The 16,181-nt window shown below is 33.1% G+C and overlaps 1 long non-coding RNA gene and 1 pseudogene across 1 annotated transcript; both read right to left on the bottom strand.

Annotated features, from left to right (window-relative positions):
- LOC134240734 (uncharacterized) overlaps positions 1 to 12,471 on the bottom strand; it is a 42,122-nt pseudogene extending 29,651 nt beyond the window's left edge.
- Positions 12,472 to 15,063: 2,592 nt separating this feature from the next.
- LOC134240768 (uncharacterized) lies at positions 15,064 to 16,181 on the bottom strand. The gene is made up of 2 exons (XR_009986518.1): positions 16,138 to 16,181; positions 15,064 to 15,904 (listed from the first exon to the last, which is right to left on the bottom strand). It is a non-coding gene; the product is annotated as an uncharacterized LOC134240768 (long non-coding RNA).

The following is a 16,181-nucleotide window of genomic DNA, read 5'->3' as shown; positions in this document are numbered from 1 at the left end:
CCGATTTAATTGATATAGGCTTAACTTTTTAAATTTTTGATGAAATGCTTTGAAACTTATAATATAAAAATATATTAGAAGCATAGACAATATGACATGGTCAAAATAGCAAGATCTCACGCGCATGCACGTGCGCTTTGCTCTGATTGGCTGAAACTAAAGTCTCAATATCTTTCTTATTTTTGGACGAAATCCTTTGAAATTTTGAAAATCGCCATGCATTAGGATATCCTACAACATGATATATAGCAATTATCATGAAAACACGTGCATGCACGTGCGCTGCTATCTGATTGGCTTAAACCGTAAATAGCTATAACTCCCTTGATTTTCAACCAAACAGGATGGGATTTGGAACACAGATAGATATACTGGACTACTACAAGAAAATATGGTCACCATGCACATGCATACACGTGCATGTACGTGCACTGCAATCTGATTGGCTGAAACTTTAAACAGCTATAACTCCCTTGGATTTCAACCAAACGGGGTGGGATTTAGAACATAGATAGATGTAACGGACATCTTCAAGAAGATATGGTCACCATGCTCATGTATGCACGTGTGTGCACGTGAAATGAGCAAAATAAAATAAACACTTGAATGAGCGTATCTTTTTAATACTTTTGGATTAAATGCTTTTATATTTAGTATATTAAAATATATAAATTGTGTAGACAAGAAGATATGGTCATTACGCACATGCATTCACATGCGCACGCAAAATTTGAATGAACTTGGTACACTTCTGGGTAAACGTTGTTAAAGTCTCAAATGCATAGAGTTTGTCTTATTTAATGAAGCTTACAGGGAATATGGCACCAAAAGGGAGTTGGGGAGCGTTTGGGGAACATCTGTAACGGTCCCCGTTACAATTAGCACTAGTTATTAAATGTAGTGCAGCCAGTTAAACATGGAATGATAATAACATATTGCAATTTTTTGTTATCAACTACTCTAAAATCATATTATACCTTTGTTGTAATAAATTATAAAACTTTACAAATCTTTTCATTTCAAAAAAAGGTGTTGATCGTAATCTACGAATCGCTAAAGAACCTGCCAGTGGGTAAATAAATAAACCAGTGTGGCCAATATATACAATTGGTTTAGTACGACTTTCCAAATACTATGATCAATAGACTATATTGAATTAATTAATTACATCAAGGTAAGGACTTGTACTTTGGGAAAGGTTTGTCTCATTCTAGTCCCTTGATAACACTGGTTCCCGTTACATGTGTCATATCCATTGGAACGATGATGTTCGGGAATAGAGCCTGGAAGTGCGATGAAGAAGACAAAGAAAAGAAATAATAAGAATGTAAACATCAGTGAACAGAAAATTCGCATGAGTACTAATCAAGCCTCCATACCAAGAATCCACAGTATGGATCCTAAAAATGCTCAAATCAATGCAAGTATGTGCAATCCCGGGGCCGCCATTATGCAATACGCAACACTTAATGCAAGTTTAAATTATCAAGGAAATCAGTCTAAATCAGTTTAATCCATATGGGCCCCAGGTCCTCAAGGACAGTTCGCTGGTTTTGTCTCACCCATAGCCAGTCAACCGAATCAACAACAATTCGATATACGTGACGCTCTGAAAGCTATGTCAGATAAATTTGAAAACATGTCAAACAAACTGAACAAACTCGACCTTAATGATAAAAAATTAAGAGAATTAGAAAAAAGTGTGATGACCACAAACGATGAGCTCAAGACAATGAAATCTAAAATGGATGACATGGACGAAGGCCTGCATTTCTTAAGCAAACAATGTGAAGACCAAAGCAGCGAAGTTAATAAAATAAAAGAATCGGTGGTCCAGATCAGGAAAAGATCAGAAGTCATAGTTGAAGAGAATAAGAATGTAATATCTGAGTCCTAGACCAGTGAAAAACAATTTATTTGACCCGAAAGAGCGACACCTGGATCTACAGATGCGCACAATGCGGGATAATCTTATTTTTGATGGCATCCCAGAAGCTCAAGAAGAAGATACTGAGGCAGTTTTGAAATACTTCACACACAATGAATTGGGAATCGAGGAGGAAATTCAGTTCCATAGAGTACAGTTCCGTAGACTTCGGAGGAAAACACCGCCCAATTATAGCAAAATTTGTGTTATTTAAAGAACGCGAGAGAGTAAGAAGAGCGGCCCCCGCCACGTTAGTCGAAAAACCATTCAGGGTCAATATACAATATCCAAAGGCCATAAACGACCGAAGGAAAGTACTCTATCCACACTATAAACAAGCAAACTTAAGCAACAAAACAGAAAAGCGGTGATGATCGCAGATAAGCTTTTTGTCAATAACGTTTGAGTCTATCCACTACCCGATGACAGACTGGAACCAACCGTGGCCTGTATGTACCTGCCATCCCCATGGAATCGGCACCCTCTTCTAAATGCAGATCAACTCTTTGCGGGAACGTCACACTGCCCTCCGCCAGCAACCCTGAAGTACGCGTTGCGAACACGGAAGACTAAGAATACCATAGAGAGCAAAACACCGGATGTGTAAACATCGTAAATACTGACCTACAGCAATACGAAGCAATTCAGAATTAAAAATAATTGTTAGTTTGAGTGTTTGTTGGCTCCTATCTAAACTTCAGATTGTAGAAATTGATTTTATCAACCAGTATGATGTTAATTTGTTTGTTTAACAGAAGCAAAATCTGATGAAGCGGACATTATTGATATTCCTAATTTTACAGTATTTAGTAAGCATAGGTCAAAATTAACAATACGGAAATATGGTGGCATTATAATATATATGTTCGAGATACTCTAGCTAAATATGCTACTGTTATTAATAACGAATATGACAATGTGCTGTGGATTAAAATTGCAAGTAAAAAAATGTAACAAAGTTGATTTGATATTAATAGGAACTGTTTACATACCACCCTCAAATTCTCGTTTTTCCTTTGCTGAAATTTTTGATGCACTCGAAAGAGAAATATCAAACATAACAATTGAAGATAAATGTATATGCTTAGTTGGTGATTTCAATAGTAGCGTGTCAACTGGAAAAGATTTTTAAAATAATATTTAGAAACTGTAACCCCTGTTATTGGTGAAAATATTTTACTTGAAGAGTATGTTGATGCAAACCAATTGGAAACCCTAACGCTGTCGGGAGAAAATCTAAAGATATAGTTATTAATCAATGTGGAAGAAGACGTCTAGATGTTTGTAAACAGTGTAATATTTTTATACATAATGGTAGATCAAGTGGTGATAGTGATGGGGAATTAACTTGTAAACAAACAAGTATTGTGGATTATTGTATAACCAATATTGATTTTATAAAATATGTGTCAGATTTCAGAAAACTACAATTTTGCATACTTTTTTCAGATGTGCATAATCTTATTGAAGATTCATTAATGTTTAGAAATGAACATTTTAAAGAATGTAGAACTGATTATCAACCTCGTGGCCCTTGTTATGTAGTTGCTAAAAACTGGGATACTGATAAAAAGTTGACCTACCAAAAATATGTTGAAAAAAGGTGAATGTAGTTAAAGTCCTTGAAAATGATATAAAAACTGTGCAGTTGAATGTAGATAAGGTTGGTGGAATCTTTGTAGAAAGTGCTAAAGAAGTATTTGGCACAGAAAAATTTATATAAACTGTAACAAAGAAATCAAAAATTGTAAAGTTAATAAACCTTGGTTTACAGATGATTGTAAATGTGCCAGGCAAAACTAAAGAAAAGCAATACTTGTGGTATCACAAGATACTAAAATGTCATCAAAACTATTATATATGTTAAACAATTATAATATACCATGGCGTAATGCTGTTAAAAGTATTTTGAATGAGTGTTGATTGGCATATGTATGGCAACAAAACTCAATTAAATATTAAGGTGCAAAATATTCTTGAAGATCAATTTAAACAATTGTGGTTTAGTGATATGTATAATTCGCCAAAAAGTTTTAATCATATATTGTTTTAAAAGTCATTAACTTTTGAGAAATACTTGTTGACTTTACCTCCTAAACTTTCTATGAAAAATTCATTTGTATTTTTAGAAATGGAAATGCTAAGCTTCCAAATGAAACAGGTAGATGGTATTATATTGCAAGAAAAAACAGAATTTGTCACTTGTGTTTGTGCAAGGAAATAGGAGATGAATTTCATTATTTATTTAAATGCACTGACCCATACATTAAGAATTCTAGATTATAATTTTTGCCCAAGTATTATTATACAAATCTTTATGTTTTTACGTTTGACCAACTATTTAATTTGAACAGCAGGGAAAAATTAATTGAATAATGTAAATTTATTGAAATTATAATGGAGAGAGTTGGCTCTCGTGGTCTCTGACATTGTCATTTTTTTAAAAATATCTTTTTCCTTTTCTTTTTCTTTGTTTACGTATGCTTAATCGCTTTATTAAAAATATTTTTTGTAATATCCTCTCTATACTGTTTTGTACAGTTTATGAGAATAAAGTCTTGTCTTGTCTTGTCTCAATGATTATACAGTGTTTGTTTAATTATGATAAAAAAAGACAAAATGTATAGAGATTTCATGATTTAAGATAATTGGTGAAAACATTTTATTAATTATATCAGGGCCTTGTTCAACAATTACATCAGCCTGCAAAAGTTGTATTATTATCGTTTATGTAAATTATTTTAGTCTTCATGAAAATTCATGAACAATCTTTACCTTGAACTTACACATTTTTTTCTTTCTTTTAAAACTGAAAATTACCAGTATTCATATATATTCATCATTTGTTCATGAACTACTTTTTATGAATATATTCATTAATGAAGTTCATGAACCAGTCATGAACACATCATGAATGTTCATGAAAGATTCATAAAAGTTCCTGAAATCATGAATTTTATCTCGCAGGGGTTGTGACCGGTCGGCAGGGGATGCTCACTCCTCCATGGGACTTGATCTTATTTCTGATGTTTTGGAGATCCGTGTTTGCTCTGTTCCTATTTTGTATTGTTTTGTGGACTTTTGTGGATCTAGAATACTGTTTGTTATCTCGAACTATATATTTAAAGCAGAACAAAAACGGATTATCAAAACGTGAAAGATGGGAATGCGTGTTATTACATGGGGGAGCAAGCATCCAAATTGTTTCACACATGTGTATTTTTATTTTAACTTCCCATCCTTTCACTGTCGAATGATCACTCCCCATTCGGCTATGATAGATCAAGTTCTTTTCTAGCAAATTGGATAATTCTTATTTGGGGATAGTTTTATTATCCCTGCTTATTTAAACACATATCAAAATTACATTTCACCAATTTAAGAGTCCATAGGAAGGAACAGATTTATAATCACTCTGCTGATTAAATTAGAACTGAAATATTAATACCTCTAGAAACAGAACGTTAACTTCTAGAGTTGCTGGAGTTGTATGATCCTTGATTTCTCCATCCTTTGCATCATGAAAAATTTTCCTCATATCTGTCCTCTTCCTGCTAATGGAGCATGAAAACTTATTATACACAAATACAGCACATTATATAGTTAAAGTATATCATTGAAGGAGTTAGCAAGATTCCAATTCCCTCGAAAAGGACTATTCCCCGAGCCGAGGGATAGTCCTGGTCGAGGGGAACTGGAATCTTGCTAACTCCCTCAATGATATACTGTATAGGGGGAAAATAACTCGCGGTGTTAATATTCGCTATATTCACGGTGTTGATGAAACCGTGAATTCAAGAAACAGTGAATAAGTTTTCAAAAGGTATAGATAAGGGAGTAAACTTTTATTATATACCAATTCCGCGAATTCAAGAAACCGCGACAGTGTCAGAGACGAGAAAAACGTGAAAATTACAACCCGTGAAATTAATCCCCTATACAGTACTTTTAAACTATTTAACTGGAATCTTGCTAACTCCCTCAATGATATACTTTTAAACTATTTTATTATACCGCTGCAAATAGAGGATAACGAATGGTGGGAATTAGCTTCAAACCTAACGCACAGGGAATTAGTCCATGAACATATTTAACAGATACAACAGTAAAATTTAGAGGATTATGGATAACTTTGAAATTATCTTCCGGAGGAGGAAGTAGCCCATTAAACTAACGCAAGGGGATTAAGCCCATTCACTGAGATTTCTAGGGAATTATTAACATTTTACTGCCTTACTTTTATATAGGATAAACATCATTAGAGGTACAAGAAAACTATATAACGAACTTACAATTTTTTCTGTTTTTAAAAGTAATGTATCGTATGCCAATTCATATAAAAAAATATACGAAAAAAGTAAATATACTAAAAAATAATGTTTTCGAAAAATGTATAAAAATTTGCAACGCTTAGGATGTCAATGCTGGAAACTTAGGAAGTATATTATAATTCAAAATGTTAATGACAGAGGCTGTAGACTACCATCTAGAGTGGATAATGAATTTAAAAATGATGTTATCATTTCGATTTAAAGCATTTATGCAGTTGCAAATAAATATATCTCTGCATACAAGGAAAATGACATTGAGCTATTTGAAAGCTTTATTAAACAAGAGGTGTTTATGAAACACTGATGCCCCCGTACTGCCGCTTATGGCGAAGTTTAAAATTTTCAATTGCCTGTCAAACTCCAAAGGTAAAGGTCAAAAGGTCAAAATTGTTGGTACCAAATGGAAGGTTTTGTCACAAAGAATACACTTGTGAAATATAAAAGCCCTAGTTCTAACTGTTCGAAAGTTGTGGCCAAAGTTAAAGTTTTTATAAAGTGTGACAAACTCTTAAGTCCAAGTCAAAAAAGTGTATACATACAGAAAGGTCTTGTCACAATGAATACACATGAGAAGTATGCCCAAGCACAAACTATGCGAAAAGTATAGTCCAAGATTAAAGAGTGATAATTCTTTTGTAAAAATGAGTCAAACTCGTCGGCCAAGGTCACAAGGTCAAATACTTACACAAGTAGCTTAAAGTTTTGTTAAGTGTTTGGTGGGTAATTCGTTGGGTCTACACGTATTTCTGAGTACTGTGGAATCATTTACAGAACTATATGAGGTATATTGCATATATTTGCCCCACAAAAGTCAAATTTTGAAAACTTCGTGAATTGTATGAGAAATATAAATTAACAGAAAATATTATAGTGTGAAAGCAGTGTATTCAAAATTTTTGTTTTTATGACGTCACAAACTAGTCCGATTTTATATCCTTTTTCAGAAAGAGGACAAAATGGACAAAATTTCGACAATTTTAGCTTTAAGATTTATAGAGCGCAGGGTTGTTCAGGAACAATATTTACATGTTTTATTGATATTATCATTCTACACATATCAAAATATTGAGTCTGATCAGACCTGTGCTTGGTGACTTTTACTCAAAATATCGACGAAATTTGTACATTTATCATAACAAAAATGGCACTAAAATAAGATGGTAACACGTTTTTGCACTCTTTGGCGGAGATATGACTAAGATATAACTCGCTCCTGAAGATATAAATAAACATTGATGCTGGCCGCTAAGTTAACCTTTTAACCGGATCGAACGATTCCCAGAATATACCATGGAATGCGGTTGTTTACTTGTTTATCGGAAAATGTATTTGATTAGGAGGTAGAAGGAACCAATAGTATTGAAGTGACCAGAGGTCAAATATTTGGATAAATTAACTACAGAAAACAATATTTAAAGATTATGCAAAAGATTGGAAATTATTTTAAAAGTGCATTAAAAGTTTAAAAAGTATTCAAGTTCAGAATAATAGTAATTAAAATTCAGATCATAATAAAAAGTAATTATTGCAAATTTCGAACGAGTTACAAATATGGAGATTGAAATCTACAAACGTAAACCTAGTATGAAATGAACGGCCGGGATAGACAAGATTTGAGTGGAAAGCTGAATCTTGACTTGGTTGTATTTCATACAGGTTGGGTAACATCTCCACTCCCAAACCATGGCAGCCGATCTGGTCCACAAATTTAAAAGGAATAATATAATAAAAGAAAAAAGCGAAATCGATTAATCCCGGTACCTCCACAAGCCGATCGAGTTCAAAAAGAATAGTGAGAAATAGTCATCCCGGTACCTCTTCACGAGTCTCAGTGAATGAGGTTAACCTGATTATGGAAAACGAACTTTAAATTGTTTTTATGAAACATTTTTCAGTAAAATTCATAAAAAACTGAAATTAACGTCATGTTTGTGACGTCATTACGTACATATTGCGTTATTACTTATGAAAATAATCAGTGCTTTGAAGTCAGCACATACTCCCCTGAACTTAATTAAATATATCTCCATCAAAGTTTGATTTGGGGGGCAAATATTGGTAATTACCGAATAAAGTTCTTTGTAGGGGTCAATGTTCGAGTGGAAGTAATTTTGTGGGTTACCCGTTAATACGATTGTACAATCAATCAATTTATGTGAACAAAATAAACGTACACTCAAAATAAAATGTTGCTTAGTATTTTTTAAAATTCATTTTAAGTAATATTAACGGTATTACTCAATATGATAGTTAATAACTGAATATGATTTGGTAGTAAAGATAACTAATTTATGAATTAACTCCAAATTCCTTATTGTAAGTAAATTAATTACTTAATGTATAAAAGAATTTATTCAAAAAAGTAATTTTCAATATTTTTTTTTACTAAGATTTCATTATTGCCCTTGAAAATATTTTAGTGCAAAAAAATTATCAAAAACAATTCTGCATCTGAAATGTCTGTAACAATTAAATGACTTATACGTTCAGAGATATAAATATCTCAATTTAAACCGATAATTCATTTTCCTATAATTCATTTGACCCCCCCCCCCCATTGTGGCCCAGCTCTACCCCTGAGAGTCCTCATTTGAACCAGTATGACTTTGTACTACCTGAGAATGCCTTTACATTAATATTATTAAACATGGCTTTTCCGTTCTTTGGAAAACAAAATTTTCCTCGATATTTCTAGGCAAAACTTTGATCCCCAATAGTGGCTCAACCTACCTATCCCCTCCTGCCCTCTCATGACTTCAACAAACTTAAAACAACACCACCTGAAGATGTTTACATTAAGATATAACCAATCATGGCTTTGTGGTTCTTAAAAAGAAAAGTTTTTAAAAAATTCCATTGTATTTATTCATATGGAAAACTTTAATCGTCCATTGTGGCCCGGTCTACCCCCCGGGGGTCATGATTTGAAAAAAAATTGAATTTACTGGTGCACTACCTGATGATGTTTTCATATAAATGTTATCTTTCCTGGTCCAGTGGTTCTTGAGAAGAAGATTTTTAAAGATTTTCCCTATATTTTCCAGTGATAATCTATGATCTTCAGTTGTGGCCTGGCCCTACCCCCGGGGGTCATGATTTGAAAAAAATTTAATATACACTACCTGAGGGTGCTTCAACATGAGTTTCATCTTACCTGGCCCAGTGGTTCTGGAGAAGAAGATTTTTAAAGATTTTTCCTATATATTCCAATGTAAAACTTTTGAACAAATGCCAATTTATACTACCTAAGGATGCTTTCACGTGAGTTTCATCTTTTCTGGCCCAGTTGATCTTGAGAAGAAGATTTTTTTAAAGATGTCATTAATTTTTCATTAATTCATAATTATCTCACTTTGGAAGAGGGTTTGGCCCTTCATTAGAACAAACTTGAATCCCGATCACCCAAGAATACTTTGTGGCAAGTTTGTTTAAAATTTGCCCAGTGATTCTTGAGAAGAAGATGAAAATGTGAAAAGTTCACCACGACGACAAAAACAACGACGACAAAGACAGGCAACGGAAAAATTTTGATCAGAAAAGCTAACTTGAGCCTTCGGCTTTGGTGAGATAAAAATCTAACCTTTTCAATGATCTCTGTATCCAATGGTTCATCTAACAAACGTCTTTCTTGACTTATACTGGCAAAATTATGTAATTAGAAACACAAATGTCAAAGTCATATTAATTATTTTCTTAACACGTGTACTTTTAATAAAAAAAGAGGCCCATGGGCCACATCGCTCACCTGTGCAGATTTGCTAGGTCAAAAAACACAAATCAGCTCAGAATTGAAAAGTTAACTTGTTTTGGGAAGGGGGGTTTGAATTTTCTATTACTTGAGAATGTCAATATATCAATAAAGCATACATGTATAACTTTGCCATACTTGAAAAGAAAAGATTTTCTAAGATTTTTCCAAGATATGTCTTGATCTCTCCTTGTGACACCTCACTAACACGTCCTCCGGACATTATTTGAATACATCTAACTCTTCAATACTTGCAGATGCTTACATGTCAATTTGACTAAACAAAACTTTTCTACTCTGGAGAAAATTTTTGATTTTCTATATATTTGTATTTCTCATGCAAAAATTTCAACCCTCATTGTGGCCACACCTTAAAAATTTAATTTGAAATTGAACAAACCCAAATCTAAACCACGCTTCCATGAGTTCCATATAAGAAAAACTAATCATGGATTTGGTGTTATCCAGAAAAGTTTTAAAGATATTTTAGTATATATTCCTATGATCCCACATTGAGTCCCCACCTTACCCCCAAGAACTCTGATTTGAACAATCTTGAAACTAAACTATCTGAGGATGCTTCAATAAATATCACCAATCATGGCATGGCTTTGCTCAAAGTTTTTGAGAAGAATATTTTAAAAGAAATTTCCTATATATTGTAATGCAAAGTTTTGATTGCCCATTAAGACCTTACACCCCCAGGGGTCATGATATGAGCGAACTTGAATCTACACTACCTGAAGATGTTTCCATGTTAATATCACTAATCATGGTTTTGCTAATTTTGAGAAGATTTTTAAATGATTTTACCTATAAATTCCTATGTAAAACTTTATTCAGCCATTGTGGCCCCGCTCTACCCCCAGAGGTTATGATTAAAACAAACCTGAATCTACACTACCTGAGTTTCCACATGAGTTTCATTTCTCCTGTTCCAATGATTCTGGAGAAGAAGATTTTATATAAAATAAAAGACCCTGCCTTGCCCTACCAAAAAAAAAATACTATAGTTAACTATAGTTTGCTATAGTTTACTATAGTTAACCATAGTTAACTATAGTTATAACTTTGACACTTTGAAAAACGTTGGCGAAAAATTTGACACATTGAAAAACTTTGGACACTTTGAAAAAGTTTTGCGAAAACTTTAACACATTGAAAAACTTTATCGAAAACTTTGACACTTTGAAAATCTTTGGCGAAAACTTTGACACTTTGAAGAACTTTGGCGAAGAATTTGACACTTTGAAAAACTATAAATTAGGATAAGGGTGAGGGTTATTTATTAAATTATTTAACTATAGTTTACTATAGAATACTTTAGTTAACTATAGTTTTTAAGGGTACCTTCGGGGGTCATGATTTCAACAAACTTGATTTTACACTACCTAAGGATGCTTCCACATGAGTTTCTTTGTTTCCTGGCCCAATGGTTCTGGAGAAGAAGTTTTTAAGATTTTTAAGATTTTTTCTTTATATTCTTTATAAGAATTTGATCGGCCATTGTGGCCTCGCCCTAACCCCGGGCGTCATGATTTGAACAAACTTGAATCTACACTACCTGAGGATGCTTCCACATCATGAGTTTCATGTTTCCTGGCCCAGTGGTTCTCGAGAAGAAGATTTTTAAAACATAGCATCAAATGTTCACTATTTCTGAATTATCTTTCCTTGGAAGAAGGCGTGGTCCTTCATTATAACAAATTTGAATCCCCATTACCTAAGGATGCTTTGTGGCAAGTCTAGTTGTAATTGGCCCAGTGATTCTTGAGAATAATATGAAAATGTGAAAAGTTTACAAGGACAACGACGACGACAATGAAAGACAACGGACAAATTTTGATCAGAAAAGCCACCTCAGCCTCAGGTGAGCTAAAAGCCTCCTTATCAAATTAAATAAAATATCCTAGCATTAGAAACAGTTTTTTCTGCATTATCAAACATCTACTTGAATAATTTTCTTAATTTCTACCCTTTTAAATTTTTTTAACAAATAAAACATTCTATATATTCACAGTGGACGTTTCATATTATAATCAAAATACTGAAAAGATCTCTTTACTGTTCAACTTGCCTGAACAGATACGTCATATCCAATTTTTGATAATATTGTTAAATGCTATGCTTGTTTTGTGTGCATATGAACTATTAAAAAATATTTTTAAAAGGCTACATTTAATCCTCAGACAAAATCCATTTCTTTTATGGTTTATTGAAATGTTCTGTGGATACAAAACTTTAGAAACACAACTGTACCTTTGTAACGAACCAACAGGGAAATTTCCCTGGGGCTTGAACTGAAGAAAGGTAACCCCAACACTGCTTTCGATTTCTAAAGAGTTTTCATCAAAGTTGAACTTCAAAACTTCATCAAGAGAGGATTTAGCCGCCGCAAACATATCTATTGTTTGATCTATTTCTTGCAGGTTTGCCTCGGTATTTTTTATCATATTCTGAAGCATGTCTACTGTTTCTTTTTTCTGCTTGTTTAATTCACGGATAAGAGTATCTGCTTCTTCTTTTACTTTACGATGCAAGTCATCTTCTACGTCAAGTATTTTTTGACGTTCATTGTCATATTTTGTGTTTACTTCTTCCAAAAGTTGTCTCAAATTTTCAATACTCTGTCTACATTTTGGTAATAATTCAATATTAAGGTGTTCTGAACTTTAAACAATCTCTGTAAACTGTGAATTTACTAATTGTTTTAAGTCAACAACTTCACCTGTATGGTCGCCATGCTCTGCAATACAACGTACACAAATCTGGGCAAAACATTTTCAGCAATATAATATTTTAGCCATTGACGGATGATCGAGGCACACTTTAGGCTGTATATTCCTGGCATCTCTATGTTTGTATTGTACTATAGTATGTCCCTCTACAGATTCAGATTCTAGATGGGTGACGACACAGTTTTTACACAAACGGATTTCACAACCATTACAGAAATGGTGCAGGGGCTCTTGCTTGCATATGTCACATGTTATAATATCTTGACTTGTGGACATCTTGATATCGAATACCTGTGTAACAAAAAAGATAAACAATGAAACACTTAATTTTAATGGGTTTTTATATATATAAAATTACATTTGCTTATTAGGACAAAATTAATTCTTCGATCGAAAATGTCAGTCTGTTGACTTAGGGGACGACCATTTGATTCTGAGGGGGGGGGGGGGGCTGGCAGATTTTGGAAATAAATAATCTGTCCCTGAAAATATTGAAAATAAATAATCTTTCCTCCACTACAGAGAAAATAAATAATCTGACCTTGAATTATGATATTTAAATATTGTGAAAAATACCTTTTTTATTTACGTGTAATTTAATCTCAAAAGTCTTCAATTCAAAAAATTTTTTGGCTCACTTCGCTCGCCATTTTAGGACCAAATAGTATTTAAAATCAGATTACCAGACTGGATACTTAACATGCTTAAGTCAGTTTGTCAACATGACAATGTGCACTTAGTAGGTGTGATGAATAACAGTACTTTAAATACAAGCCAATTCTTATACACCATAAAAGATAAATTTTCTTGTCGAAGAATAACACTTCCCCGATAAATTAATACAAAATATACACTGGTGGATTTAAGTGAGACTTACATGTGTACAACCCCTCCCCTAAAATTTCAAAGTATGATACGAATATAAATAATGATGCCATACTTAGGGACAATACCAATATTTTTGTGCCTAGTTTTACTCTTCAAATACACAACAAGAGGCCCATGGGCCACATCGCTCACCTGAGCACTAAGGGTAGGAAAAATTAGAAAATGGCTTTTTATTGTAAAGTAAGTTTAAATCCAAAAGTAGTCCCATGACCAATCATGGATTTGCTATTTTTTAGAAAATGATTTTTAAAGAATTTTCTTATATATATCTTTAAAAACTTTGGTCAGCCATTTTGGCCCCGCCCTACCCCTGGGGGTCATAATTTGAACAAACTTGAATCTACACTACTTGAGCATGCTTCCATATAAATATGATGAATTATGGCTTTGTCATTCTTGAGAAGAAGATGTTTGAAGAATTTTCCTATATATTTTTATGTAAAACTTTGGTCGGCCATTTTGGCCCTGCCCTACCCCAGGGGGTCATGATTTGAACAAACTTGAAACTACACTACCTGAGCATGCTTTCATATATATATATATATGTGATGAATTATGGCTTTGTCATTCTTGAGAAGAAGATTTTTAAAGACTTTTCCTATATATTTCTATGTAAAACTTTGGTCAGCCATTTTGGCCCCGCTCTACCCCCGGGGGTCATGATTTGAACAAATTTGAATCTACACTACCTGAACATGCTTTCATATAAATATGATGAATTATGGCTTTGTCATTCTTAAAAAGAAGATTTTTAAAGAGTTTTCCTATATATTTCTATGTAAAACTTGGTCGGCCATTTTGGCCCCGCCCTATCTTGGGGGTCATGATTTGAACAAACTTGAATCTACACTACCTGAGCATGCTCCCATAAAAATATGATGAATTATGGCTTTGACATTCTTGAGAAGATTTTTAAAGAATTTTCCGATATATTTCTATATAAAACTTTGGTCGGCCATTTTGGCCCCGCCCTACCCCCGAGGGTCATGATTTGAACAAACTTGAATCTACACTAACTGAGGATGTTTCTCCATAAGTTTCATCTTTCCTGGTACCTTAGTTCTTGAGAAGAAGATTTTTAAAATATGCCACTAAATTCATGGCAGATATAATCCAAAGTGTGCTATCATTATCTTGTATATATATATAATGCTTAAATACATTTTTTCATATCTGATAGCTTATAAAATGCATTTTTTTCTACTTCTTTAACTAACGAACACATACTTGTTTTTCTCGTTTACGATGCAATTCTTTTCCAAATAAATTCCATTCAATGAAATAAAAAGAAATTCCTCGTATTTATACCTATTGTTCAAATCATTAAAGAAAAATTTTAACTAATCAGCTCGTTTTTCGATGTTCTTTATTTCTGGAATAGGTTAAACATTCTCATATAGATCCATTTGCAGGGTTAACAATTCACTTCACTTCCTGGATGTACGAAGTCTCATTATGATCTTCTTTTACTTCAAATAATTTAAATAAACAGTGTTTCAAAATGAAATTTATTGGTCACGATAACATCAGTTATCTTTTGTTTTTAAAATATGGCACTTTATGAAAAAAGTATTTCATCAGATTTATAAAAAAAAAATTTCTAAACATTTTTTCATGTTCACTTATATTAACGATCAACGTTTAGAGAGAAACAAACATTCATGCAAAGTGAGAAAAAAAATTGCTCAAACGCATATGCAAAATTTTCTAAGAAGTTAGTAATATATATGAATAAGCATTTAATTTTTATTAAAAAGCATTTGTTTTTTTTAAATTCAATTCTTTTTGTAATCATTGTACAAATTCAACAGAATTATAACATTCAATATATACATAATAATAGGTATTCACTCTTAAAGCGATATGTTTATTGTTCATCTTTATGATCAGTCATAAAATGCTATTACCTAACAGTCATAATTAATTCCAAACATTAATGAAAATACACTCATAAAATAGGATTTCTTTCTTATTTCTTTCGTTTCCTCTCCTCTGGTAGGACGTATCCCTTACACACCAGCGGCCCGCCATCGTGAAGCAGAAGAGCAGGCCACACACAGACTTCCACAGTCTTCCCGCGGCGGCCATGGAGGGAAAACAACCCCTTGTCGATTTCTTGTCCTCTCTCGGGGCTGATGATAACCATAGGCGGATCCTGCATACACATATACCAACACAGCTCTACACATTTTCTTACGTAGGTCAAGGTGCGTAGATCTTCTCTAATCCCTTCATCCGAGACAAGATTTGGCAATTCGACTTTGATGAAAAGCTATAATTTAAAAACCCTTATTTTAATTCAAACCAATTCAACACAAACTTTATAAATAAAAAAGTAAACATTTTAGGGAATTATCTAATTAATTTTCAAACCTAATCAACACGAACTTTATTATTAAAGAAGTAGACATTTTAGGGAATCATTTAATTAATTTTCAACTTTAAACTTAAGACATAAATTTGTTGGACAATTTGCAGAATAATTAACGATTCGATAAAATTTACTGTGGACTTAGTCTTGGCTGAAGTTCCTGCTGAAGCCTTTCGGA

Source organism: Saccostrea cucullata, unplaced genomic scaffold (assembly GCF_032062105.1).
Source record: "Saccostrea cucullata isolate Sc308-1 unplaced genomic scaffold, CSIRO_AGI_Scuc_v1 ctg1514, whole genome shotgun sequence".
Taxonomy (NCBI): Eukaryota; Metazoa; Mollusca; class Bivalvia; order Ostreida; family Ostreidae; genus Saccostrea; species Saccostrea cuccullata.
The sequence above is the reverse complement of the archived record's forward strand: the minus strand, read 5'-3'. Positions and strand labels throughout refer to the sequence as shown.